The sequence below is a fragment of the Electrona antarctica genome (genome assembly GCF_951216825.1).
Source record: "Electrona antarctica genome assembly, chromosome: 4".
Taxonomy (NCBI): domain Eukaryota; kingdom Metazoa; phylum Chordata; class Actinopteri; order Myctophiformes; family Myctophidae; genus Electrona; species Electrona antarctica.
This window is the reverse complement of record NC_136809.1, coordinates 57,574,791-57,602,752: the sequence shown is the minus strand read 5'-3', so window position 1 is coordinate 57,602,752 and position 27,962 is coordinate 57,574,791. Positions and strand designations below refer to the sequence as shown.

Sequence of the window (27,962 nt, the reverse complement as noted above, 5' to 3'; positions counted from 1 at the left end):
CACACTCACCACAGCAGATAGCTAGTCAGACTGTGGGGGTTTTTCGTTTCCGGTCACATTTATAGGCTACCAGTAGGGGGCGCCAAACAACCACTCACGCAGGAGGATAAACTATACAGATATATTTTAGCAGGAATTTCACTACAATAAACAGTATTTATTCTACTCGTTACATTTATATATATATATATATATATATATATATATATATATATATATATATATATATATAATGATGTGTGATTAATAACACCTTGAGGGCCCGGACCTATTTAATCCATTAATAAAATGTGCCCATCATTTATAGCGCCCGGACCACTTTTACCGGCGCACCGGAAGTTGTTGTGAATGTCTGTGTAGCAGCTAACAATAGCCACACCACTCTAGAGTCGATCGACATCAACAAGAGGTAAGAATATAAAAAATCTATCGTGACTAGCGACTGGACCACGGAGCGCCGTCTAACACAGGATCTTTTTTCATAATTAGACGGGATGATTTAGATCGCGAGTTATGAACGTTTTAAGATTTTCATTTTCGTCCGCTAAACAGGCAGGGAACATTTTCGATGAAGTGTCACTGTTGTGCAACACAGAGGATTGGGCAACAAGCGCTCCTAGGCTGTGGAGCGATGCGATCGGTTTTGATATCATTAATCTCCGTCCCGTTTATCAATCTCCGTCTGGGGCACTTGACCATGAACTTGAACTTGACTGTGATCTCCGTCTGGGGCCTTTAAACTGTGTTAACCATTGTCCACTTCCATCTTTTGATATATGGATGGCTTTCACATTGCAGCATTCCGTATGCGAGTATGCATCAATTGGACGAGACTACCTCCCCTTGGGGTCATGCGTGCAGTGAAACCGTCCCCCACACACACACACACACACACACACACACACACACACACACACACACACACACACACACAAACGTTATTCCCAAGATAGTAGAAGGCAGTCCAAATTCATCCTTGTATTCAGTAACATTAATTTTGCTCCTATGCCACTACAATGTGGAATGCCCTACCAACAGCCATTACGTGAATCCTTAGACTCCTTCAAAACCGCTCTCAAGAGCACTTACGGGTGGTTGCAATTCAAAACATTCCCCCCCTTTTTTCCCCTTTTTTACTTTGATGATTTATTTTTTATTATAAGTGTATATTTGTACATCTTTAAATGTTCTGATTAATTGAAAATGGAGGACCCAAGTCGTGCTTTTTGTAGTTTTGTCCTCGTAGCTTTTTGTATTGACTTGTAGGCCTTTTTTTTTTTTTAATGTATCCATTCTACAAACTGTGAATAACATTTTAAATTAATCCAAAAATCAATACAATATAACAATATAACACGTTGACATTAAGGCTTAATTCTGCCCAACAGAGACGTATACAATTAATTGAATTGTTTGTCCATGTTATTCCTAAAGCTAGTGCAGGGGTGGGCAACTGGCGGCCCGGGGGCCACATGCGGCCCCCACCTTCACTTAATGTGGACCTCAGGTTAATGTCAGATACTGGTATTGCTGTGTGTCCTCCCCCATTTTTTTACGTCCAATGTATTTGTATTTAGTTCATGAAGTTAACATAACAATAATTAAAGGCTTTTGCTTTTCAGGATTCTAATTCAAAAATAGCAAAAAATAATCAAGGATTTCAATTCAAATGATAGCAAAAATAGCTGATCTACAAGCTCAAAACGCGTCGCAGCGCGACGCGTTTTGAGCTTGTAGATCGGCTATTTTTGCTACAACACTACCATGCAATGTGGCCCTTTGGGGTGAGTGTGGACATATTGTGGCCCTCTCCATTGTCAAAGTTGCCCAGCCCTGAGCTAGTGGAAGGCAGTCCATTCATTCTTACATGTATTCAGTAACAGTTACACAACTCCTCCACCAGGTGGCACTGGCAGCAGAGAGACAGCGGCGCATGCTTGCTCGGTGTGACACGTTGACCAGGAAGTAGATGCGTGTTGTTTGTTTTCAGCGTAATGGTGGAATCGGATAGAAGATATTTGTTGTTGATCAGAGACATTTTACACATCCTATAAGTTCTAAGTCTATTTAACAGTGTAACGTGTATCACCCTGAGCTGGATTCGACCCCCGATCTCCAACTCGATGGAGCAGCCACGCCAGGAGAGCTAGCTCCTAGGAGAAAGTTACGGTCGGGTCTTAACAACTTTAAGCCATCTCGGCACTCCAGCGGTGTTTCCTCACTCATCCAGCCCAGCTTCGAGTTCAATTTGTCGGCGTCGAAGCCAAGGAAACAGCGGTAGTTTGGAAGAGACACAAGCCAACTTGTGCGTTGGTGTAAATGTCTCCTAAAGGAGGTAAAACGAGTCAAATGGAGGACATTCTACACATTAAATAAGTTATAAGTGTATTTAATACACATGCTATATTACAGTAGGAACAGAAACATTTACACATTATATAAGTGTATATTACAAATCGGTTCTTCGGTGCCACTGAAATGTTGTGACGACCCAAAATCATCTCGGGACTCCAGCAGTATTTCCTCATTCATTCAGCCCAGCTTCGAGTTCAATTTGTCGGCGTCGAAGCCAAGGAAACAGCGGTAGTTTGGAAGAGAGTCTCTTTGTTTGGTGTAAATGTCTCCTAAAGGAGGTAAAACGAGTCCAATGGAGTCTGTACGGCTGAAGATACATGAACACATGACGTCAGTGGTGGGAGAGGACATATTGTGTGTTTTGGACAAACATCAGTGTGGTGCTGATGTTTGTTGTGTGAAGAAGCTTGATTATGTCAGAGTGTTTGTGTTGGAGCACCTCAGTGTGGCTGCACAGTGGATCTGCAGCCTCTTCCAGAGAGAGATGGAGACACTAGAAACTCTGCTGGAGAAACAAAACAAACTGCTTGGCATTGATGTTGATATGGACATCAATCTACATACTGCAGGTATGTGTTACACATACAACACCAAACTACACACTGCAGGTAGGCCTATAAACGTTTTAGCCTATAGGGGGAGGGCATAGTGACGGTAGGATTTTGGCTTATTTGGGCGCCATCTTCCTGCCTACATGTAGGCTAGTAGGATGCTAGGCTACTTGGCTGCCAGTCTGCAGTTCGTAAGTTTGCTTGTCAGTGACGCTGGTGTGTACACCGTCACTGCAGTACACCATCTTTCATCTCTAATATCTTTGACATGTCACAACTCTTCTACTCTATGGCTCTGGCTCTATGGCTCTGGATCGACGGTGGTATTATTATTATTCACCTTTAGAAAATGTTTGCGTGTTCTGATCACGGGAGCGGGCCCCCATGGCGATTATATATAAAAAAAATCGTCTCTGTCCGACAGTCAACGCACTGCAAGGCTACAATGGAAGCTTAATTATGACGGCCCGCAGTGGAATGGACAAGTTAGAGTATAAAAACGGATAGGGCAGACCCATTACTGTTGTGGATCAAAGTTATGTTATTTTGTCATCTGACACCCAAACCATACAGTGTTTATTTAATTTTATATCTACAATGGTGAATGGTATATCTCCACAGTGAGGCTGGAAAATGTCAACCAGAATATAACCCGTTCTGAGTGAAACTCCTCAAGGCCTAAATCGCCTAATGACATGCCCAAAGACAACAGGCTGAAAGTGATCAATTACCAAGCACTGTAATATGAATATATTATTTTATAAATCTCTCCATCTGGCAGAGTCCACATCACAACTGCAGTGCAAAGAAGAACATGCTTAATATATATGAATCTGTGATAGCTATTGTGCCCACCGTGGCGCGGCCATGCCTTACATTAGCCTAGCCTCCCACATTGGGACAAATAGCAGCATTGTTTTCTTAAATAGCATACAAAAAACCCTCAGATTTAAGATGTGTTAAGACCCGGATATTTCTACTTGCAAAAAATAGATTTCAACCTTACTACTACTTTGTACTACTAGGACTTATGTTAAAAAAACATGTTAAAAAAAGCATTTTAGTTACTTTTATCAGGGTTAAAGATTAAAGGTCATAGGTCAATTTTGATTAGAAATTGCACTGAGTCCAGAGATTTTGAAGTACCCCCCACAGTGTGCCTCTGTGGGGGGTATTTATATGTAAATATCATGACCAATGGCATTGCAAGACTAAACAATGAACATCAATGATGATGTTTAGGTGAAAAAAGAATAGAAAAAAAATAAAAAAATTAAGTGATTAATTAAAATAAAAATGTTACCGAGAAGCATCGTTAGGCACGGGTACCAACATTGGCACATGGGAGGGTGATCACTGGCACACTGGCATAAGTGTGTGAGAGAGAAGTTTTTTCTTTTAAAATCAGTTAAATTAAGTCCACTCACATCTACAGATTATATCCTGCACATAATTGTACATTCATTCAAACTAACTCATGACTGGGGAGCGAGTCTGGGAGATATAGGTGGGTTATTGCTCTGAGTTTAATGATCATTACATCCTGATGTGAAAGAAAATATTTCGAAGGTTGTTATGTGTATCCTATGGAGTATCAAAATCAGCTGAGAATATTTAATTTTGATGTGGTGTCATAATTATATGTGGCACACTGACTATCACGAGAATTAAAACATGGCACTTCATGTGAAAAAGGTTGCAGACCCCCTGGGCAGGTGGTTAGAATGTGTGTGTTCTAGTCTGTTTCCACAACATTTTGTGTGCAGTAGGCTACTGGGTGCATAGTCTGTCTTCCCTTGGGAGCGGGGTCTGTCTGTGGTGGCCTTTCTCTATTGCAAGGCTGTGTTCACTGAGTCTGTACCTAGTCAATGCTTGCCTAAGTTTTGGGTAGTTTACCGTGCTCAATGCATAATCTCTTGTTAGTGCTAGATAGTAGGGGTGGACGATTATGAAATCATATCTGCCGATTCCGATATTATACGTATTGTTCTGCCTTCAAACATAAATAAACAAACAAAAGCGACAGAGCCATTGAAAGTCACAGCAATTTTATCGTGCATCACTACTAGATAGCATTAATTTTCTCTTTGTTTTCTTAGTATTTATTAACAGTATGCGGAATAGGTACATTTCAAGCTAACTCAATACAAAATCTTTTAACTGTGGACGACACCATAAGGCCAAGCAAAAAAAAACATTGGTCTCCGATTTGCTGTCATTTTTGGGCTGAGTAGGTAGGGAATTTATTTTATTTTATTTATTTTTTTATTTATTGTTTTCCCCCATCGGCAATGATGGATAGGCTTCTTTTTTAATAACTTCAATATGTGCCTGAGTTACCATCTTTTAAATAATTGAATGCCACAGACGAATAACAGTCTAAGTCCACACTATTGATCCATAATGTATAAATGATAGATAAGGGGTCAGGACAACGAGGCCTTTTCGTGGAGGGGTCAGTCTGAAATTTGTACTTAGACTGTTTTTCGTCTGTGGTACTCATTTATTCTAATTCTAAAGTACACTGTAGGCTACTTACAAAAGAGTGTCAGAACTAGAAAAAGTGCCCCTCGGGGCACAGGTCTCCACCAGGGCAGGTCAGGTTATGGCCTCCTGGTGGCGCTATAATAGGTCAATGTGAAAAAGGTGCCATTTCTTCATACACCTTTGATGGCAATTGGATGATTTGAGGCATTTTGTTCCAAAAATGTGTTATAACAGGCCAATGTGAAAAGGGTGGGATATATTCCTCAGCCTAGTAAGAAAATGTGTGAAAGATTTCACGTAAATTGCACGCTGCGTTCATGATTTGAGGCTTTTATTCAAAACGGGGCAATCTTGCAAACTGTGATATGAAATATCGGACAGATCCGACTTGCGCACTTGACCATAGAGATACTGTGTAACGATTTGTGAGATTTTTGGACAGAATCTGGAGGAGTAATATCAAAAAATGTGTTTTACAAAAGTCGGCCTCCTGGTGGCGCTATAAAAGGCAGATGCGGAAAATGCAGGTCAAAGGTTTGTCCTTGGCCTCTAGAGAGTGTGCATGCAACGTTTCACGCAGATCGGTGCAGTTTTAGGTAAAACATGTGAAAAGCTGCCTCATGGTGGCGCTATAACAGGCCGTTCTGGAAAATGTGGGGCAGAGGTTCATCGTTGGCATCCAGGGAGTGTGTGTGCAAAGTTTGGCATCGACCGGGTTAACGGTGCCGGAGATTAGCTGGTAACAGACGGACGGAAGGACACACACACACGGACGGAGTGCAAAACATACTCTCTCCCAGGGCCAAATTAGCCATTGGGCCAATGGGGCCGTGGCCCAGGGGCCCTTGGCTCTCAGGGACCCTTCTGGGAGAATGTAAAGCCCTGTAATGGGTTTGAGGCCCTGAAAAAAGCTCCTGGGGACCTTCATTGGCCATTGATTTTGTTAAATTTAGGTAAAAAAAAAAGATAAAAACACAAAAAAACTCGAAGATTCTGCGCGCACGCGCGCTAGGGGGGCCCCAAAAAATGTACCGGCCCAGGGGCCCTTGTGGGGTTAATCCGTCCCTGCTCTCTCCCCATGCCTTCGGCCTGGTGGAGACAAACATAACACTGTATGCCTACAGCATTTGAAAACTTTGAATAGAATGTCCACACACTGGTTGAATACTTAGTAATACTAAGTAATGCTGATGTTTAACAATAATTCAACTCTTGAGAGTGGAAAATTGAACCAAATGGACCCATAAGGGTCCACTTTACACTCATTTTACACTCAAAGAGTTAAAGATCTACTGGTATAGGGGTTAATTTGGTTACCAACTCTCCATTATTTAGCTGGGGACCACCTGGAACACCCTCAAGGACCACTGGTGGTCCCCGGACCACTGGTTGAGAACCACTGAATGAAAGGAATGATAGACAGTGTCAGTATGTAGAGCACAGGCTGGGGCTGACAGAGGAAAAACAATGGTCTGGACTCAGTGGACTGGTATTAGCAGAGGGGGTGAGAGAACTCCCTCAAGGACCACCTGGGTCACTGGTTCAGAACCACTGACTTGAACAGATCGTTTTTTAAGTTTGTAATACACCGTACAGGCGCGCGCGCACACACACACACACACACTCTCAGAGGTACCGAGACGACTCGCCCCTTTTCCAACTCGCCCTCGCGAAAAGTGAAGACGGCTCGCCACAGAATTTCGAGTTAAAGATTTAGCTGGGGACCTGGAGCCTGTGAAATCTTTCACAGACTTACAGTGCCACCAACAGGTGGATTTTTGAAAATGACTCAAATCATGAAGGCAGAGTGCAATTTACGTGGAATCTTTCACAGACAGGTGGCACTAAAGTTCTTGTTGCTTCCCACTTACATAAAATTGTATTATTTTGTACTTCATGGAAGTACATGAACTACATACAATACAATACAACTTTGATTTATCTCTGCCCTTATGTTATTGTATGCTGTGTGTGTGTGTGTGGCAAGTTCTTGTTGCTTCCCACTTACATAAAATTGCCTACCAGACACCTTTGACGATGGGCCATTCTGTAGAACAGAATCCCATGAATTAAATCAATGAATCAATGATGGCCTGGAATGTAGCCTACAGAATGCAAATGCTCCAACCTCAATACAGGTCCATATAGTCCTATAGATTACAGGAATTTAAAACCTTAGACTACATGACTACATAGCTACATAGTTATGGTTAATTTACAATTGTGTATGACTAATTGTAAATTAAGTAACCCAGATGTTTATTTATAAATATCAATATAAATCAATACAAATACAAATCAATGCAGCATAAATATCAGGTTATTTCAATGTATTTCAAGGATTTACTATAGCCCATAGCATTTACAAACAACAAGTTATTACAAGTTCAATCAATTAATGTAACTATTGAGAGCGTAAGAATCTGGAAGAATCTGGTCTCAATCCTAAATGGGTTAAAACACTTAGGTTGACACTTTTTATTTTCTATTTCAATGTATTTTTTTGATTTACTATATCCCATAGCTGCCCCTTTTAGACTTATAGCATAATGTACAGATAATAGCCTACAATACATTTCAATGTATTTCAATGTATTTGTAATAGCCTACTCACAGTATTAAGGTGAAACAACAAGTTGTTTACGACCCAGCACACTCAAACAAAAGAGGCTGATGACCCCCCTTGGGCCCCCTCCACTCTCACTATAACTAGACACATCCCCCCCCCCCCTCTCTCTCTGTTTAAAAGTACAGGAAAAATCTCAAAGTACATGTACAAATATAGTACAGGTACAAATCTCTCTCTCTCTCTCTCTCTGTTTAAAAGTAGGCTACTATTGTGAATCAGTGGACCATGACAGCTTAAACACAACTCTTCTTTACTTTCAAAACTCAGAGTCAATAATAAGGCAAAGCAACATCATCACACATCATGTTGTATGTCAAGACTGAAGTAGTCAATCCCAGATAATCCCCCCAATCATCACAAACAACACAGGAATATGCAAGAGCGCAGCACAATCAAACAGCTGTCAGTGAGACATAACAGCTACATGTAAAAATCTCTCTCTCTCTTTGTTGGGACGACTTCTCCGGACTTTTGGGGGCGAATTCTCCGGACTTTTCGGGGTGAATTCTCCGCGCGTTGGGGCGACCGATCTTCCCGTTGGGGCGACCGCTCTTCCCGTTGGGGCGACCGCTCTTCCCGTTGAGGCGACCGATCTTCGCAGCTTTGGGCGAGTTGGAAAAGGGGCGAGCCGTCTCGTATTCCTCTCAGACCCCCCCCCCACTCTCTCCCGCACGCACGTCAGTATGTTGTTAGCGTTAGCAGTCAACATTAGCATGAGTGTAGCTTCAAGATTTCACAACTAACTGCTATCTTTGTCAAACAAAACTGTCGGAGCTTTTGTTTTTGACCAATGCCCACTTCAAAGATCATCTGATCTTACACGTGGAGCAAATTCATTAATAATGAGCTACTGACAGTGTTGGGTAAAAGACAACTAGCTCCGCGATGAGTAGACTCAGAGAGCAGGCTTGCTGCACTGCTGCTGAATGATCAGAGCGGAGAGAGAGAGAGGGAGGCATGCACTCTTTCAAACTTCACCATGCGTTGCGTTAATCGCGCGTCAATGAAATTGACGCCGTTAAAAGGAACTTTGACAGCCTTATACAAATGTAAAAAAAAAATCTTCAAGTAATAAAGCTGAAACATGATAATGTTTTGAAGCAGAGAGCTACTGACTATCTGGTTTGACTCGGTCGGATTTTGACTTTCTTTTTTTTTCTTTTACCAAATGCCAATACAATAATTTGGGTCGCGCATATTTAATAGAGTCGGTCGGAAACCGGAGACCAATCTTTATTTTTGCTCGGCCTAATGCATTACACTTGTTTACAATAGGGTGCACCATTTTCAATTAATCAGCACATTTAGAGACGTACAAATATACACTTCTATATAGCCAAAAACAGGAAATCATCATAAATGGAGGTAAAAAAAAAAGGGAAAAAATAATATACAGTGAGGGGAAAAAGGGTGGGGCCCAGACTTTTACGGGGGCCAGTTTCGAATTGCAGCCGTCCGTAGGTGCCCTTTGAGAGCAGTTTTGAAGGAGTCAAGGGATTCACATGTCTTAATGAATTAATTTACTCCCTTGTTGTCAACCCTAAGCCAGCCAGTCAGCCTGTCAAAATGGGCAGGGCTGAGGTGGGTTCGGGGAGTGAGGCCATGTATAGCCTGACCAGTTTGTTTTGGGAAGTCTGGTACATTGCATGCATAGTCGAAGAAACCTTGTACGAGGGCTCCTGTTAGGGTCTTCAAGGTGTTTTTGTTAGTGAGGAGATCCTATATTAATCTGACTCCGCCAGATGGGGCAGCAGAGAGTACATCGGGTTCCCCCCTCCTGCTCCCATCTGGGAACTCTCAGGCTCTCAGTACTCTCTGCTGCCCCATCTGGCGGAGTCAGGCTAATCCTGTATAGGAATTGTGTTCTTTGGTTGACTTTTTTGATTACGTTGGTGGCCATTTTATCACTGGAAAGATTTGCCTCCAGGATGTAACCTAGGTAGGTAATTTAATCTTTCCGTGTGATAATATTGTCACCCACTCTAACCAATATAAGGCTGTCCCTGAACATTCAGGGTTCGAACATTCGCTCGTTAGGGTTGGCACTCGAATCTTAATTAATGGGCTTGAACCATTATTTTTTTCTTTTCTTTTTTTAAGCGGGTGGTAAACGAAAATATATCTTTACGAGAATGCGATATGCTGCATATGTTATCAATATTGTGATAATTTCTGAAAAGATACCTCACTCTTATCATCATACATCATCATGAATCATCTCATACTGGCCAATCAGAATGCCTGTTGCCTGTGATTGGTTAACTGTTTTGCTCGTTTACATATGACGTAAATTGTCCTTTCAATGGCGTTTAATGTTTTGATGTTTAATTTTGTTTAGTCATATTTAGCAGAAATTTGACCTAATTGACCTAGTTCATTGTCAATGGCAAATATTGAGACGTGTGGGGACTAAAGCTGTATATAGGAGCGGCTAGCGCCCCTCAAAAACACATTATTTGATAACTTTTCATCGTGCTCCTAAAATAATTTGTGTGCTACTAGTTTTTTCAAGTTAGTAGCAAACGTGCTACTTGAAAAAATGCTAAGCGTCAAGCCCTGCGTGCGTGCGTGCGTGCGTGCGAGAGATATTGATAAAGAGAGGGCACTGCGCTCTCTTCCGCGCTGCGCTCTAATCATGTTCAAGACGGATATCTCGTGTTGAATTGCAGCCTGGTTAAAAGCAGTGGTGGAAAATAACGAAGTAGGCTACAATTACTTTGTTACTGTACTTAAGTACACGTTTTGAGAATTTGTACTTTTCAATTCAATTCAATTCAATTTTATTAAAGTGTCAAATCACAACAAGTTGTCTCAAGACACTTTACAACCAACAAAGATCCACCCAGAGCAAGCAATATTACGACAATGGTAACGAAAAACTCCCCTTTAGGAAGAAACGTCAGGCAGAACCCGACTCTAGGGTGGGCGGCCATCTGCCTCGACCGTGTCGGGGGAGAGGGGGGGGGAGGGTAGAGGGGAATAGGAAGAAAGAATAGAAGAGAGATAGACAGGGTGGGCTCCATGGAGGGGCCTGGTCCACATCTGGTCCAGGTCGTGCACTGTGAGGCCGGGTCCACGGTCACACTTCTGGTGGGCTCCATGAAGTGGCCTGGTCCACGGTCACACTCGGCAGTCAGTTAGGGGTTAATATTAGAGGTCCACGGAACTGCGAAGTGGAGGACAAAAAGAGACTCCGGGGAAGGATTCCCCGGATGTTGGGTTAGTGGCAGGCCTTACTGGAGCCTATACAGTGTATATTACAAGAACTGCTGGGAGACTGCTGGGCTCCATGAAGTGGCCTGGTCCACGGCCTGGTCCACGGTCACACTCGGCAGTCAGTTGGGGGTTAATATTAGAGGTCCACGGAACTGCGAAGTGGAGGACAAAAAGAGACTCCGGGGAAGGAGTTGGATTAGTGGCAGGCCTTACTGGAGCCTATACGGTGTATATTACAAGCACTGCTGGGAGACAAACCCACACAAACAATGTACAATCATGGTATTTAGCAGACACACAGCACAGGTGCGGGGTTTGGTGGGAGGTTCCCCTTACTCAGTTCTCACCCTTATGACTTTATCGGGTGAGCGAGTACTGGAGACAAGTCTAGCTATAGGCTTTGTCATAGAGAAAGGTTTTCAACCTAGTCTTGAATGTGCAGAGCGTGTCAGCCCCACGGACCGAAGCCGGGAGAAGGTTCCACAGCTGAGGTGCCTGGGACCTAAACGCCCTGCCTCCTATTGTAACTTTTGATATTTTTGGGACAGTAAGCATATTTGCATACTGTAAACGCACTGTTGTTCTATTTGGTTTGTAGGGATCGATGAGTTTTTATTTACTATTTTTATTTTTCTGTACTTTTACTTTTACTTGGTTACATTTACAAGTAAAAAAATCATACTTTTAATCCGCTACATTAAAATTGGACACCTTTCGTTACTTGCTACACATTTCCGCGCAAAATATGCGAAATATGCGGGGCTCGCTTGATTCCACAATCTCCGCATTTTCCGCATAAAGTTTCTAAAGTCATCGCCTCACTCATTCGTTCACATGAACACAGAGAAGCATGGTGGTGCGGGGCGGTGAAAAAGCTGGACAGAAGTGCCCGTATCTCCCTCTCTCTCTGGTGCGGTGAATAAATAACAGCGAGCGTGTGTGTGTGTGTGCGTGCGTGTGTGTCTGACGCGCACTGCATCTGCTGGTTAGTGCAGTTCTGTTTTCGTCACATACACAGCTTAACGTTACACGACTCACCCATCCAGGTGGTTGCAATAATAATCACTGTAGGCCTAGTCTTACCGTGCATTGCATGTAAACGTCTGTCGAACGGGATGGTCGTCAACTTTCTCACCCAATAATGTAATCCACATTGTGCATAGGCCTATAGAGCGTCGCAGTCCCGCCTCCTACCCTGGACCAGGAAATGAAACCCAATGCATTTTCCTCATAGACATTTCTTAAAGTATTTATTTAAAGACGGTTACGCCGCGGACAAAGCCAACTCGAGTCGTGACAACTCATGACAACACAAACAATATTTTGGACCAAACAAATAATTAGAAAGAAGAAAAACACTTTTTTTGTTTTTCTTCTTTGTAATTATTTGTTTGGTCCAAAATATTGTTTGTGTTTTCATGAGTTGTCACGACTCGAGTTGGCTTTGTCCGCGGCGTAACCGTCTTTAAATAAATACTTTAAGAAATGTCTATGGGAAAAATGCATTGGGTTTCATTTCCTGGTCCAGGGTAGGAGGCGGGACTGTGACGCTCTATAGCCTACTGTAGGCTTTTTTAACTAGATTTAGAAGACATTTTCAAGGTCTTGCTACTGAAATGATCGATTATTTTTATGGAGAAATCATTTAACATGCATCTCAATGGGAGACAGTTTGCCCTCGCAAAGTGGTGTGGGTGGGGCTTAATTAGTGAAGGGCTAATTGTAATGCGTGAATTCACGCAATTATAATGTCTGTTTTGCAAATTGCAATGGCTCTCCCCATTCTCCCCTAAATTACTATGGACCCCCATCTGAAATATGTATTTTTGGGTGAGCTTGCTTGCACCCTGAGGGTGCGTAAACACAAACATTGTCCTAACACAAACATGCCATTGATAATGAATGGCCAGTTTCTAGTGTTTATCCCAACACAAACATTATGCCATTGATAATGAATGGCCAGTTTCTAGTTTTTATCCCAACACAAACATTATGTCATTGATAATGAATGGCCAGTTTCTAGTGTTTATCCCAACACAAACATGAAATGCCATTGATAATGAATGGCCAGTTTCGAGACGAGTGTTAAAATAAAGCCACTTTTGGACTTAATTTCTTTGTAGGCATTTTGAAAAGCATGTTGTACTTTTTACTTGTACTTACACCGGGTACTTTTTGTACTTAAGTACATTTCATTTGAGGTACTTTTATACTTTTACTTAAGTAACCTTCTTAATGGGTACTTTGTACTTTTACTTAAGTAATTTTCAAGTAGAGAATCAGTACTTCTACTTAAGTAAAATATTGTTGTACTTTTTCCACCACTGGTTAAAAGCACTCGGATAAATTAATCAAGGGAAACAAATTCCTGCCGTAGTTCGAGTCCTAAAAACAGGGCTAGGGTACAGCCTTACTAACCAAGAAGCCATCTGCCTTGTTGAGATTACTATTTGATCCAAAGAGAATGGATTCAGTTTTTCCCCAGCTGTAAAGATAGTTTGTTATCAGTGAGCCAGGTGCAGATTATAATGAGTTCACGTAGCTTTCTTTTTGTTTTCTTATAAGTCCAATGGGCTTTTCTAGCACTCGTGCTGCAGTGATAGTTATAGTGCTCAGTATGAATGGCCCTTTTAGGCTGCTTGGTTTGTTGTAGCCTATATTCTTAATTTCTTATGTGTATTTTCATTATTATGATAAGTATAATCTATCACCCATGAATGGATATATGTACACAGGCTGTCAATAGTGGATAGTGAGAGACTGATACAGTATAGGCCTATGTACAGGTTGCTGATGTCACCTCCTCTCTCCTCCTTCTAGACCTCCCACTCCTCCCTGTGGGTATAGAGGAGGTTTCACCTGAAGAGGAGAGGAGCTCCAGTCTGGTCCAGGAGGAACCACAACCTCCACAGATTAAAGAGGAACAAGAGGAACTACTTTTAAAACCAGAGGAGGCTGATGCTCCCTCAGGTATGAACTGCATTATTACTAATGTAAAAACATTGAACAAGGAGACTGAATTGACCAATGTGTGTCTTTGACTGCTGTTTATGTCACTGTATCTCTTTAGACTTTGTGTCTATGTAGACCTATACCTGTTCCACCAAAGAGCTTTTTGTCATTATATATAGGCCTATAGAGAGATAAACATTAGGCTAAACGTGTAGCCTATGGATAAGGGCGCATCGATGTAACAGGTTTCAACTTTGTATTGATTTGAACCGGCGGAGAGGTCCGCTCATTCAAACAGGCTGAACAGCAGCACGGTTTATATACCATAGGATAGTCAAGTATGTGATGCATCACCGCTACAAATAGTCGTACAGCATTATGTAAAATGCACTTCTGCATACCTCGCGTGCAAATACTTGGATTCATGAACATTGCATGCGACGTGCAGTGTCTGTCAGTGAGAGAGGGAGAGAGAAAAGGAGTTTACAGACAGGACGGACAGAACTGTTTTTATCTTTTGACTGACAAAACGTTTAGAGGTTTAATAGGTAGGTCTATCGGGTTGGAATGATTTCAAACACTGTCATTTAGTTTTGGAATCGTAATGGCAAGCATTCTTACTCCAAGGAAATGTAGGCTCAGCAGCGCATTGCATAAAACAAACACCTCACCATTCAAAAAGGTCCTCATCATGGAACCTATTATTTTAAACATATTAAACAAATTCCAAGTTAACTGACAATAGGTTGATGAGCCAAACATTATATAGAGGTGTAACGATACATTTACGTATCACAATACATGGTTGACTATACGATACATGGACGATATTGGTTAATTATGGCGATACGATACGATTTAATGATTTGAAATCGATACAGTAACTATTTAGCAAAATCATTAAATACTGTATGTGTGAAACTATGTGTGTGGATAGTGCAGGTTTTTATGCAGGGAAATATTTATTATTATGGATATAATATTTTAGATGACGCGGTGAGGGAAGTATAGAGTCCATTACAGTAGTTGAGTCGGGAAGATATGAGCATGAATATTTTTTTCTAGGTCTTGAGTGGAGAGGAGTGGTTTTAATTTGGAGATATTGCGTAGGTGGTAAAAACAAGACTGGGCGACCTTCTTTACATGAAACTCAAAGTTCATACGGCTATCAAAGAAGATGCCCAGGTTTCTAGCAGAATCTTTGATATTAGGAGCCAAAGTGCCCAGGGCTAGACGAATGGAATTAGCAATACTATCAGGGCCAATGATGAGAATCTCTGTTTTACTGGGGTTAAGCTGCAGAAAGTTTTGAGCCATCCAGTTGTTAATAGATGTTAAACAGTCGCGTAATACAGTGAGTTTATTGATATCTGTGTGTTTAAAGGAAAAATATAACTGAGTGTCATCGGCGTAACAGTGGTAGGAGACACCATCAAACGTATTTATAAGCACCGAGGGATAGCATGTACAGGGAAAATAGGACTGGACTTAAGATGGACCCCTGGGGGACCCCACATGTCAAAGGAGCAGAGCTGGAGACAAAGCTGTTGACAGCTACAGCATGCACTCTGTTTTCTTGGCATTTAACTTGAGTCCTACTTTGGCAGCGGCTTGAGATGAGCAGTGTCTGAGCAGATTGTATGTGCTCTGCGGTCAGGGCGACATCGTCCGCATAGTCGAGGTCAGTCAGGTATTTCAAGGTCAAGGTAAACGTTATTGTCCACAAGGGAAATTTGTCTTGGGCTTAAAGGTGTAGTGAAATTTAGACCATCTCCGTGGTCGTCATATGGGCATACCTAACAATGGATGCCAAAAAAATGGGAAAATTCTTATTTTTGTGTGTTTTTAACTTTTTATATCAAAAGTCCATAAAAATATATTTTGTATTACTTCCTGAAAATGAAAACGTGCTGCGTGATGACGTGTCGAGGCCTACATCGATAAAAGCCAATACAAATGAAGCTCACCGTTTAATTCCCCATATCTCCGCATCCGTCCAAACAGGCAAACACAGCTGCTACTGATTACAGAAATCCTCCGTTTTTATTCCCATTCAAGATAACATCCAGAGAGTGTATTACTCGGTTTCAACTTAATCATCACGCTAAAATATGGATCTGAAAACATTATAGGGTAGAAATAAGCCACATAACAGTAAACTGGTACAGCTGGCCGTCTATCTGAATTGTAAACAAACACACAGCATGCGCTGGTATAGCATAGCTACCGACCCTAGCTACCGTCCCATCGCCTGAAGGGATGCGACGCTCTGATTGGTTCAGAAACTTCAGACCGGTGTTTCAACTTGAAACCGTTTGAAACTTCAAAATAAAATGTCCACCATTTCCGTTGCATTACACCTTTAAACCCCAGCTACAGCCACACATAAAACATCAATGACAGACAAAAATACATTACGTCTTCTGGTTGGTGGTTTGCTTTGCCTGTAGCTTATTTTAAAAGTACCAGAAACCATCTTATGACCTGAGCCCACACTTGTGAATGATGTGTAGGCACGACAGTTTGTTATGCTGTTTTGCCACTTCCCCTAACAAGGATGTAGTCTAGCTGTGACAGGTATCCGCGAGGAGACCTATGGGTCCACAGTCTGTTTGGGCGGTTCTAAAACCTTGTGTTTGCAGCAATGATATTCCACTGTTCCATGAAGTCAGTCAGGAATCGACCATTCTTGTTAGTGGCTTTATGGTAGGTGAATCTGGCCTTCTCAGAGCCCAGCTGGGCATTGAAGTCACCTCCTATGATCAGCAAGTTGTGTGCAGGAACAGCAGCCACAGTAGTTGATAGCACTTTGTAGAAGTTCTTGGTATCAGTTGTATACCTCTCCTCATTGGTGGGACTATAGCAACAGATAACAGTTGTTTGTGGGTTGCCTAATAGTGTGAGAATCACAATGCGCTCATTGATCTTATTAATATTGTGGCATGCTTTTTGAGCTCTGGGGCACAGGAGAAAGCCAACGCCCCTCACTGTAGCATTGATGGTATTCTTCTCTGCGCATTATTGGCTACACCCTCCAGAAAAACGCGATTACGCGATCGCATAATTCATTGCATAATCAGCCATTATGCGCTGATTATGCGGGGATCCATTTATTTCTAGAAGGGCGCATATTTCCCGCGATAATCGCATATGTCCGCGCTAGTATGCGAATGATGCGGGGCTCGCTTGATTTCACAATCCCTGCATATTTTCGCATAAAAGGAAAAAAAGTTTAACTTGACTGAAGTGGTGACGTGATTCTCGTGCGACGCGCTAAGTAACCGGCTCGCGCGTTCATCATAGTACAACAACAACAGCATCTGGATGGAAGAACAGTCAGTGGAACTCGGACGAGGGAGGGAAACAATGAAAAAGGCTAATAAATCCCACTTACCAACACACATTTCAGCCCGAGACCGGGCAAAGCAATACCCAGGGGTATTGCATGAGAGTGGGGGCAAATTGTTTTGCACCCCGTGCAACTGCGTTTTGGAGCACTTACGCAAATCAACGGTGTCGAACCATTTCGCTAGCGCTAAACATGCAAAAATGCTTGCTGCTGCTGCAGACAAAAAAGTCTCCAAACAAGTGACGTTCACCGAGGCATCGACCTCAAAAACCATCGCAAGGGAAACACGAAATGAGGTGAGTAGCGTTTGAGCTGGTTAGATTGAATGAGAGACGTGGAAGTGTGTGTGTGTGTGTGTGTGTGTGTGTGTGTGTGTGTGTGTGTGTGTGTGTGTGTGCGTGTGCGTGTGCGTGTGCGTGTGCGTGTGCGTGCGCGTGTGCGTGCGTGCGTGCGTGCGTGCGTGCGCGCGTGCGCGCGTGCGCGCACGGTGTCAGAAAGAAATTAATGAAAATACCTAATGATTAAAATAAATGCTCTTAGTAAAACTGAATGGGACAAAGTCAAGTGATTTAACAGTCATATAGCTGTGTGTGCGTACGTGCCAAAGAATGAAAATAGCCTAATGATTAAATTAAATGCTCTTAGGTGTGTGTGTGTGTGTGTGTGTGTGTGTGTGTGTGTGTGTGTGTGTGTGTGTGAATAAGACAGCCCAATAGTAAATATATATATACATTTTCTTTTCTTTAGCTATGTGAGACCTGGGTCACCACCTGCACTGCAGTGAACATACCCTTGTCTAAGAGTGACCACCCTACAATGAGGAAATTCCTGAATGAAAGGGTAATAAATGGTGGAGCCATTCCAGGATGTCACCAGCTGCAAGAGAAACACTTGGGAGCCGTATATGAGAAGGAAAAAGAAGAGTTGAAGACACTTCTTGCAGGAAAACCTGTTGCTGTGATCTTCGATGAGACTCCAGATGTAGAGGGGAGATGCGTGTTGAACATCCTGCTTGCACCACTAGAGAAGGATGATTCTGGTCGGATCTTGGCCTACCTTGCAGACACAGTGTTCCTTGAGCAGTGCAATCATTCCACTGTATCTGTGGCTGTTGTAAATTGCCTACAAGAATACAGCATTAAAAATGAGGATGTGATTGTGTTTGACACAGATAATGCAGCATACATGAAGAAGGCATTCAAAGCTGCTCTTCATGCGCTGTACCCCAACTCACTGCACATCACGTGCATGGCACACATAATGAACCTCATCGGCAACGCCTTCCGCAAACCTTTTGTTCAGTTGAATAGCTTCATGATGAGTTTCTCCCAGATGTTCTGGAATGCTGGATCACGCAAGAGAAGATATCTCTCCTTCATGACAAACAAGCTGCCAGGAAAAAGGGTGACCATGCCTCCAAACCCCTGTGCAACACGTTGGAACTCTTGGTTCTTTGCCGTACAATACCACAGAGGGTACTTTGGACTGTACAAGGAGTTCATTGAGGTGGAGAAACAGGTAAAAAAAAAGAAGTACAACTTCACTTAACAGTAATTGTCCCTTTCTCCACCAATTATGCCCCTTACACCTACACACATTTGTATATATAATGTATAAATAAATTATCATTATCAATCATGCACAAGCATGAATTAGTTATCAATTAGTTATTTTATCAAAATAAAAACGTAGTAATATATAACACTTAACTGTTTGACCTAATCACATTCTTTCTCTTTTCTTTCTGTGTTTTTCATTCACAGGTGTGTGGCAGAAGTGTGCCATCGTCTGTGGAGAGACTCCATGACATGCTTCAAGACCCAAACCTGGCTCCGTCCCTGAATGTGCAGATCAATATCATGGCTGACAAGTGCAAACCCATCCTCAATCTACTAGACATCTTCGAGAGCAGACGCCCAGTGACCATAAAGATCTTCAATTATCTGGAGGATCTGCAGGTGGTCATTGCTGCCAACAAAGAGCTACAGTATGACATATGTGCTGAATACTTCGAGGAGTTTGACCTACCACACCACACGAAGACCGAGATCCTCGGCACAGTTGGCGAGGCATACGTCAATGCTGAAGATAAGCTCACCAAGTACATGTCAGATGGCCAGCCAGCCATAGAATTTCTCAAGGAGGTCAGGGTGTTTGATCCTCGTCACATCGCATTCCTAGATGACTCTGTAGAAAGCTACAAGTCCATTCCAGGTTTCAGTCATGTGCCAAGAGATGAATTTGATTCTTATTTCACAACCCTGGGTCCAGCAGCACTCAGAGCTGCAGCTTCTGGTGTGGTGGATTTGGATGTGTTCTGGGATGGCCTACAGGAGAGACTTCCTGTGCTGTCCCGCTTAGCCCACAGGTACAAGGATGCTGTCTCCAACTCAGCTGATGCTGAACGGAGTAACAGCATCTATAAGCTAGTGTTGTCAAACAGAAGGAGGTCAACGACCAACAACAACCTAAAAGCGTTGGTCTTCTTGTGCCATAATCAACGCATCCTCAGTGGAGCGTTTGAGAGGGAGGAGAGGGCGAAGGGAAAGGAGGCAGAGGGGGAGGATTTGGAGGAGTGGGATGACATGGATGTTGAGGGAGAGGGGATGGAGGAAGATTGATTTATTTGGCCATTTGGTGACAGACCAGACTATGCAGTTGGAAAAAATCCTGCATTAAATGAGAGTCCACTGTTTGAAAATGACCTAGTCATACAACTTGAGCACCTTAAGTTTTACTACAACAAAGTTGTAGATTGCACCTTTTGTTTTGTAGCAAATACAGTATTATTGTGTTAACTAAGGTTTAGAACCATTACAAATATTATCACATTTTCTTATGTCATTGCTGTCGGGTCGGAACTTATATATGTCCTAAACTATTCTTTATTATTTTAAATAGCCAATCTACAAGCTCACAACATGTCACAATGTGACATGCTTGTATTTTATTTTTTAGATTTTCACTACTATCCATGTTTAAACTTGTCATGGTTTTTTCCCCCATAAATGATGCCTCTACTATGTCACACAAGAGTGTCATACACTAGTAGTGAAAATTGACTTATCTACAAGCTTATCTACATGTCCCAATGTGACATGCTGGTCTATTTTCACTACTACTTCTGTATGACACTCTTGTGTGAAATAGTACTGCCTTCACTTATGGGGAAAAAACATGAAGGGCTCCATTTTCGTCACCACTAAACCCCTTACCCTAAACTTCTTTGCAACTATTACTATTTTGCAAAACATTTTTGAATAGTTAAAATGGCCAGTCTACAAGTTCACAACGTGTCAATGTAGATTGGCTAGTTGAACTATCAAATGTTTTTCAAAATAAAAAAAATAAAAAAAGGCAAAGAAGTTTAGGGTAAGGGGTTTAGTGGTGACGAAAAAGAAGTTTTGGGATAAGGCATAAGGGTTTTAGCGGTGACGAGGTAGGTTTCTTCCCAACAGCAATTAAAAATATGTTTGCCTCATTGAGAGATGTGTTTTTCCAAGAGCTGTTATCCTGACCTGTGATTTTGGATGTTTGGATCCTGTGATTTTCAAACAGTTACTCAGTTTCAACGGTGTGTCTTTGAAAATATTGTTCTACCTCACTTTTATTAAGAAGGTTTATTTTAATTTTGACATTTTTTGTGACTCAGGAAAATGACTGCATACAACTTGAGCACTTTACTACAACAGAGTTGTAAGACATTGCACTTTCTTTGTTTTGTAACAATACAGTATAAGATTTAAGTTGAGAAAATAAAAAAAAACTGAATCTGATGTAGCTTGCTTTTACTTTGCTTTAATATGTCTCCTGTTCATTCAGTAGTAGCCTAACAGGGTATTTTTGAGAAGAATCAACTTTTTTCCAGTTCCCGCATATTTTTCGCATATTCCGCATCTTTCTGCGCTTTCCGCATATTCCACAAATTTCCGCATACTCCGCAACTTTCCGCATATTCCGCATAATCAACTGTCCGCATATTCCGCATATCCCACAAATTTCCGCATATTCCGCAACTATCCGCATATTACGCATAATCGCAACTGTCCGCATATTCCGCAACGTTCCGCATATCTCGCAACGTTCCGCATATTTCTCAATTTACCGCATATTACGCATAATCGCAACTGTCCGCATATTCCGCAACTTTCCGCATATTCCGCAACGTTCCGCATATCTCGCAACGTTCCGCATATTCCGCAATTTACCGCATATTACGCATAATCGCAACTGTCCGCATATTCCGCAACTTTCCGCATATTCCGCAACGTTCCGCATATCTCGCAACGTTCCGCATATTCCGCAATTTACCGCATATTACGCATAATCGCAACTTTCCGCAACTTCCCGCATATTCCGCAACGTTCCGCATATTCCGCAACTTTCGCAACTTCCCGCAATTTCACCGCATAAAAGCGCAGAGAAACCCCGCATATTTAATCGCATAATCAAGGATTTTGGCCCGCTAAATCAAGGATTTTAACCCGCACAATCAAGGGTTTTTGCCCGCGCTTTTCTGGAGGGTCTAATTGGCTATTTCCCCTACCAGAAGCCATCAATGAATTGCATTGAATTGCATTGAATTGAATTGGGCTATGGGGTGTTGTGCTAATTTTTTTTTTTATATATCCTCTCTTCATAATGTAAATAGTATCCAAAGCGGCACACTTTACTACTTATTTTGATGGAAATAAACAAATTAGCACAAAAACCCAACCCCCATTGAGGGCTAGGGGAAATAGCCAATAATGCACTTTTGCACAAAATAACACCTGGACCTCTTTGGTGGGGATGTAACAACTACAAATAAAGGTAAGAAAGCCTTCTAGTATGGAATTCTTCTTTAACGCAACCCTCACCAACCTTAATCTGGTCGTTTTAACGCACCCCTCACCAACCTTAATCCGGTCGTCTTAACACACCCCTCACCAACCTTATGTCTAACCAATGACTAAGAAAGCCTTCTAGTATGGAATTCTGAGAGGGTTAGGTTTAGGTGTGCTGCCCCGTGGGAGGTTAGGGTTAGGGGTGAGGGTTTGAGATAGGTTGTAGGACTAATGACTGGTATAACCAATGACTAGTCTAAATGTGGTGAACAGCGACGTAACTAGACGTCAGTAGGCCCCCACGCAGGCTGGTCAGTGCATGCAGTTTGAAAATAGCCCAAACTGCGTTTTGGTTTACAAACAGCGGGGCACTGTACAGTAGTTGTGAAAGTAGCTGCCATTGGGGGAGCCCACTGTACCCTCACCTCTTCTGACTGCCTCCAGTTTAATATTAGCCAACACACTCCACCAGAGCTGTGTGCTAGCAGCAGCAACCGACGGGCTCCGCCAAACTTTGGTCAACTCAACTGTCTTTGCATCTCTGTATGTATTTATAATTTTATTTTACTGATGGCATGGGTGGTAAGGCTGAACGATTTTGAGAACAAATCTAATTGCGATTTTTCTGACCAATATTGCGTTTTCGATTTGACTCGCGATATTTTTTTTTTTTAAATCACACCCATGTGAAGTAAGTGGTGCAACTCCGTGTGGGCGTCCCCGGGGGGGTCCCCGAAACTTCCAGACCCACAGGAACACGCCCAGGGTGCCGGCCCGGTTCAGGCGAACCGCCCTGTGTCCGAAACGGTCGAGAAATTACAGAGTTAACGTGTGGGGGTCCCTATACTGTACTGTACAGTCACTGTACTGTAATGTCACACCCGAAATCATCATATAGGGCCTATACAGTTAGTATGTGTGTGTGTTAGGCTGCGCAACAGTGACACTTGGTTGTGAAAACCAACCAAATGCTATTTTCGTGCTCAGACAGACCCACCCAGCCAGCCACCCACCCACCCACAGACACACAAAGCTCCGTAATGAAGTGGTTGCACCATTTAAAAAGTAAAGCTTCAATTTAGTATTCACTGTGTCCATTTAAAAAGTAATGAAACATTACCAAATGGCATACCATTCATTTACTTTACCAGGCAGTGATGTCAGGATTCACATGATGTGAGACAGCTCAAAATAATGTAGGCTAACCAAATTGACCTGTGTTTAATTAACTACAATAAGAATGTGTGTTAAAATTGTAATGTTAGAAATAATTGTAAACAGCTCTCTGGATACAGACCATAAATGCAATGTAATTTCCAGACTTTCTATTTAAGTGCAATTGCTATTAGGCTACAGTTATCTAATCATCAGAGCACAATATTGTGATTCTAATTTAATATTCACATTTAGATATTATGTAATGTTCAATTGATTTATTTGTTTTTGAGGGGCACTATAGCCCCTCCAATATCCAGCCTTTAGTGTATGGTCACAAACGTCCTACACAAACATTAAATTCCCATTATGTCAGTGTCTGAGCAAAGACATAGGCCTAGTGTCTATTTTACGTCATGATGATGATAAGAGCGCCCCTCACTTCACACGGGTAGGATTTTTTTAACCAAATAAAAGCATATGCATTGCATACGTGTAGGCTACATTTTGACAGATGTGATGACATAATTAGGCTATCAATTATTAGAGATAATTTTGTCTGAGGTTTAAGACAAGCTCATAACTTTAACTTTAATGTTTATTAGCTTGTTGGCCGGCTATTTCCCCACCACGGGTCCTGGTGTAAGCTCTTTTTCAATGACGGCTCTACTCTGATCTCGGTACAATTTTGCGGACCTCGCTCAGACAAATCATTACAAATGTACATGCACCACAATGGAGACCGGTTCACCAGAATCGGGGACGACGACGACAATGTAGCATTAAAATAAACAGGGGACAGACAGGACAGCGCCGTGCCATGCGAAGTGGTGGTGTTGCCGTGGGATGTTTTTACTGTCGCTGCACCATGACAGGTCTTGCACAAAACTCTCTTGTTGGACGTCTGTAACGTCAAAACCAAAATAATGCCATATCCCCGAAGTGCCTGATCTCTTTGGGATTAAATTGTGCGGACTTAAGAAAGTTTATTCGGGCTCCGCAGACGCTATGCTTGCATCTGCTCCTCAGCTGCTGCTGACTTCTAACATGGTAGCATTAGCATCAACACACTGAACGCAGAGTAGACGTAAATGATTACTTTGTTTTGGGCACTGGGGGAGCGTGTACACATGCACTGCAGTCACATGCACTGCAGGGACACTTCTGATTGGTTAGAATAGAGAGCACAGTACAGCCTTGTTGTAAATACTGGATCAGACGCGCTCCGGGTTGAATATTATGATAAAAAAAATCGCAGCCTTTGCGATTTGCTAATCGCGTGGTTTCAAATCGCAATTTCGGTTTGAAAACGATTAATCCTTCAGCCTTAATGGGTGGGCATCCGTGTGCCCCAATGAAATTGCGTTGTCTGCGTCATGTCAGTTACGTGCCTGGCGGCAAAACACATCCATCCAAGTTTACTGTTTTGTCAGTCCGCACACTGTCACATTTCAATTTTGGAAAATGTGGACAAAGCGGTAATCTGTTGATACTTTTTCCAGCCACTGCTCTGCACTGAGGTACAAGATTCAATACTTTTTCCAGCCACTGCTCTGCACTGAGGTACAAGATTCAAACCTTTTATAGAGTCTCTGTGTATTATTTTCCTAGACTTTCTGCACGTCCCTGTGTGTAAAGAGGAGGTTCCACCTGAAGAGGAGAGGAGCTCCAGTCTGGTCCAGGAGGAACCACAGCCTCCACAGATTAAAGAGGAACAGGAGGAGCTACTTCAAAGACCAAAAGAGGCTGGTGGGTCAACGTTGACATTACTAGCAGTGAAAAGTGAAGATGATGATGATGAAAACAGAGAGACAGATCCTGTAGCCGGCACCTCAACTGAACACATGAAAACACAAGCTTATGTAGAGTACTGGGTACGATCACAACCAACTAGTAATGACCAAGTCCTCTCTTCACACTGTTCTGAATCTGACACTGAAGACAGTGATGAGTGGGAGGTGACTAGGGGAGATCAGTCAGCTTTAAACACACTGAAATCACAAAACACACAAAAGGTGGGAGGACAGCACAAGCTGTCCCAGGACCTGAAATCATCAAAACAAACTGACTCCATGAGGAGTCACACAGGGCAGAAAGGTTTTAGCTGTACAGAGTGTGGCACAATGTTTAATCGAAAGGATCATTTAAAAACACACATGATGATTCATACAGGGAAGAAACCTTTTAGCTGTACTGAGTGTGGCAAAATTTTTAATCACAAGGGACATCTAAAAACACACATGATGACTCATACAGGCGAAAAGCCATTTTCTTGTACAGTATGTGGTACAGGCTTTACTCAGTCGGGTGCTCTAAAAACACACATGAGGACTCACACAGGTGAAAAGCCGTTTTCTTGCACAGTATGTGGTAAAGGCTTTGTTAGCACAGGTGTTCTAAAAATACACATGATGACTCATACAGGCGAAATGCCCTTTTCTTGTACAGTATGTGGTAAAGGCTGTGTTAGCACAAGTCAGCTTAAAACGCACATGAGGACTCATACAGGCGAAAAGCCATTTTCTTGTATAGTATGTGGTAAAGGCTTTACTACGATGGGTGATCTAAATATACACATGAGGACTCATACAGGTGAAAAGCCCTATACTTGTACAGTATGTGCTAAAGGCTGTGTAAGCACAAGTCAGCTTAAAACGCACATGAGGACTCATACAGGTGAAAAGCCGTTTCCTTGTATAGTATGTGGTAAAGGCTTTGGTAGCACAGGTGTTTTAAAAAAACACATGAGGACTCATACAGGCGAAAAGCCATTTTCTTGTACAGTTTGTGGTAAATGCTTTACTCAGACAGGTAATCTAAAAAGCCACATGAGGACTCATACAGGGGAAAGCCTTTAGTTTAAGACATATGATCAATCAATCTAATCCAGAATGAACGATGCAAGGCAGAGGAATTACATAATCTGACAATATCAACTGAATAGAATACACATTAATAGTTTCTTGTGACTATTTTTTGTAATCTTGTGTATGGATCTTATTTTCTATTCAACAAGATGGAATTTAATTTGTATTTTATCTTGTATTATTCCCTCCAGTTTATAGGTTACTGGTAGTACAATATGAGCATCAGTGTGTGTCCACATTGGTCAGGATTTAACATGTCAATCACATTCATTAATATTCATGCAATAATTATTATGTTCATGGATATGCAGTAAAGTGCTGACAAGCTGCTGGGTTTGTGTAGCTGCTCACTGTGTGTTGACATGTGTGTTGTTACAATATCATAGTACATAATATGGTAGATTCCATTGTTACATTATCATAGTACATAATATTCCAGAGAGACTGTATATTCCACATAGTTTAGTTTCTATAAGGGGTTTTTATAAACTCAAAGATCCACTTTTATCTCTTGGGGGAAATTATTTGTTTTTGTTTTGTTTAATAAAGGTTTCATCACTACAGGTCCTCTGTGTGATTTATCAAATATTCATGCCCAGAATGACAAGGATATCCAGAGGTTCTGTTGAAATGTGTAGTAAATGCAGGAATATTGAATACGATTTTTTTTAATTTTATTTTGAACCCATTTATTAAATAAAGGTTACAAAATATTGTTGATCTGCTATTGTCTCTATTAAATAGTGTTTCTATTCAATGGCCTATCATTATCAATATTATACATTTTCATTTTGACATGGTAATGAGAACGCATTGCCTATTTTACTGCCCAATGGCATGGGCCAAGTTATTGTGGAACACCTTTCCCCATTAGAATAATACATCCAATGTACTACATTGCTGGTGTGAAATGACACGAGGGACCCCCACAAAAAAACCACCCCAAAACTGGTGGTGCGCACAGATCTGTGCTTTTGTGGGCGTTATTCAAAAGTTACATTTTCACTCTACTGGATGGTGGCCACCTTGAATTTAGGGGCCAAATCAAGGTCTTATGATTAAAATGGTGTCAGATTTGGAATCCTCATGGTTGACTTGTATGAACAAATCACACTTGTGTGAACTGAGCGGTGCATGTACTGTACTTTTTGGGAAATGTATTAACAGTTTGCAGAATTACAGTACATTTCTGAGAAATGACAGTTACCGTGTGGGCGTCCCCGAAACATCCAGACCCCCAGGAACGTGCCCAGGGGGCCAGCCCGGTTCCAGCGAGCCTTCCCGCACCCGAAACGGTCGAGAAATGACATTTACCATGTGGGGGTCCGCGGAACATCCAGACCCCCAGGAACACGCCGGAAACGGTGTGTTACTGTGTTGCAGCTTTCCCTGCTTTGACAGAGACGTACAGGGACACACATACATACATAGGGACACACATAGCTGCGTAATGGAGCGGAGGCACCGCTCAAAAGTGTCTTCATACATGATTCTAGGTCATCTGGATCAAAAGTTTATTCTTTTGGGCATGGCACAGCGCGCCATTTTGGCCGCATGTTGCCTAATCAACATTAC

At 42.0% G+C, this 27,962-nt stretch overlaps 1 long non-coding RNA gene across 1 annotated transcript; it reads left to right on the top strand.

Annotated features, from left to right (window-relative positions):
• Window positions 1-1,995: 1,995 nt before the first annotated feature.
• Window positions 1,996-27,036, top strand: LOC306921687. The gene is made up of 3 exons (XR_013789812.1): window positions 1,996-2,924; window positions 14,059-14,208; window positions 25,132-27,036. It is a non-coding gene; the product is annotated as an uncharacterized lncRNA (long non-coding RNA).
• The last annotated feature ends 926 nt before the right edge of the window (window positions 27,037-27,962 follow it).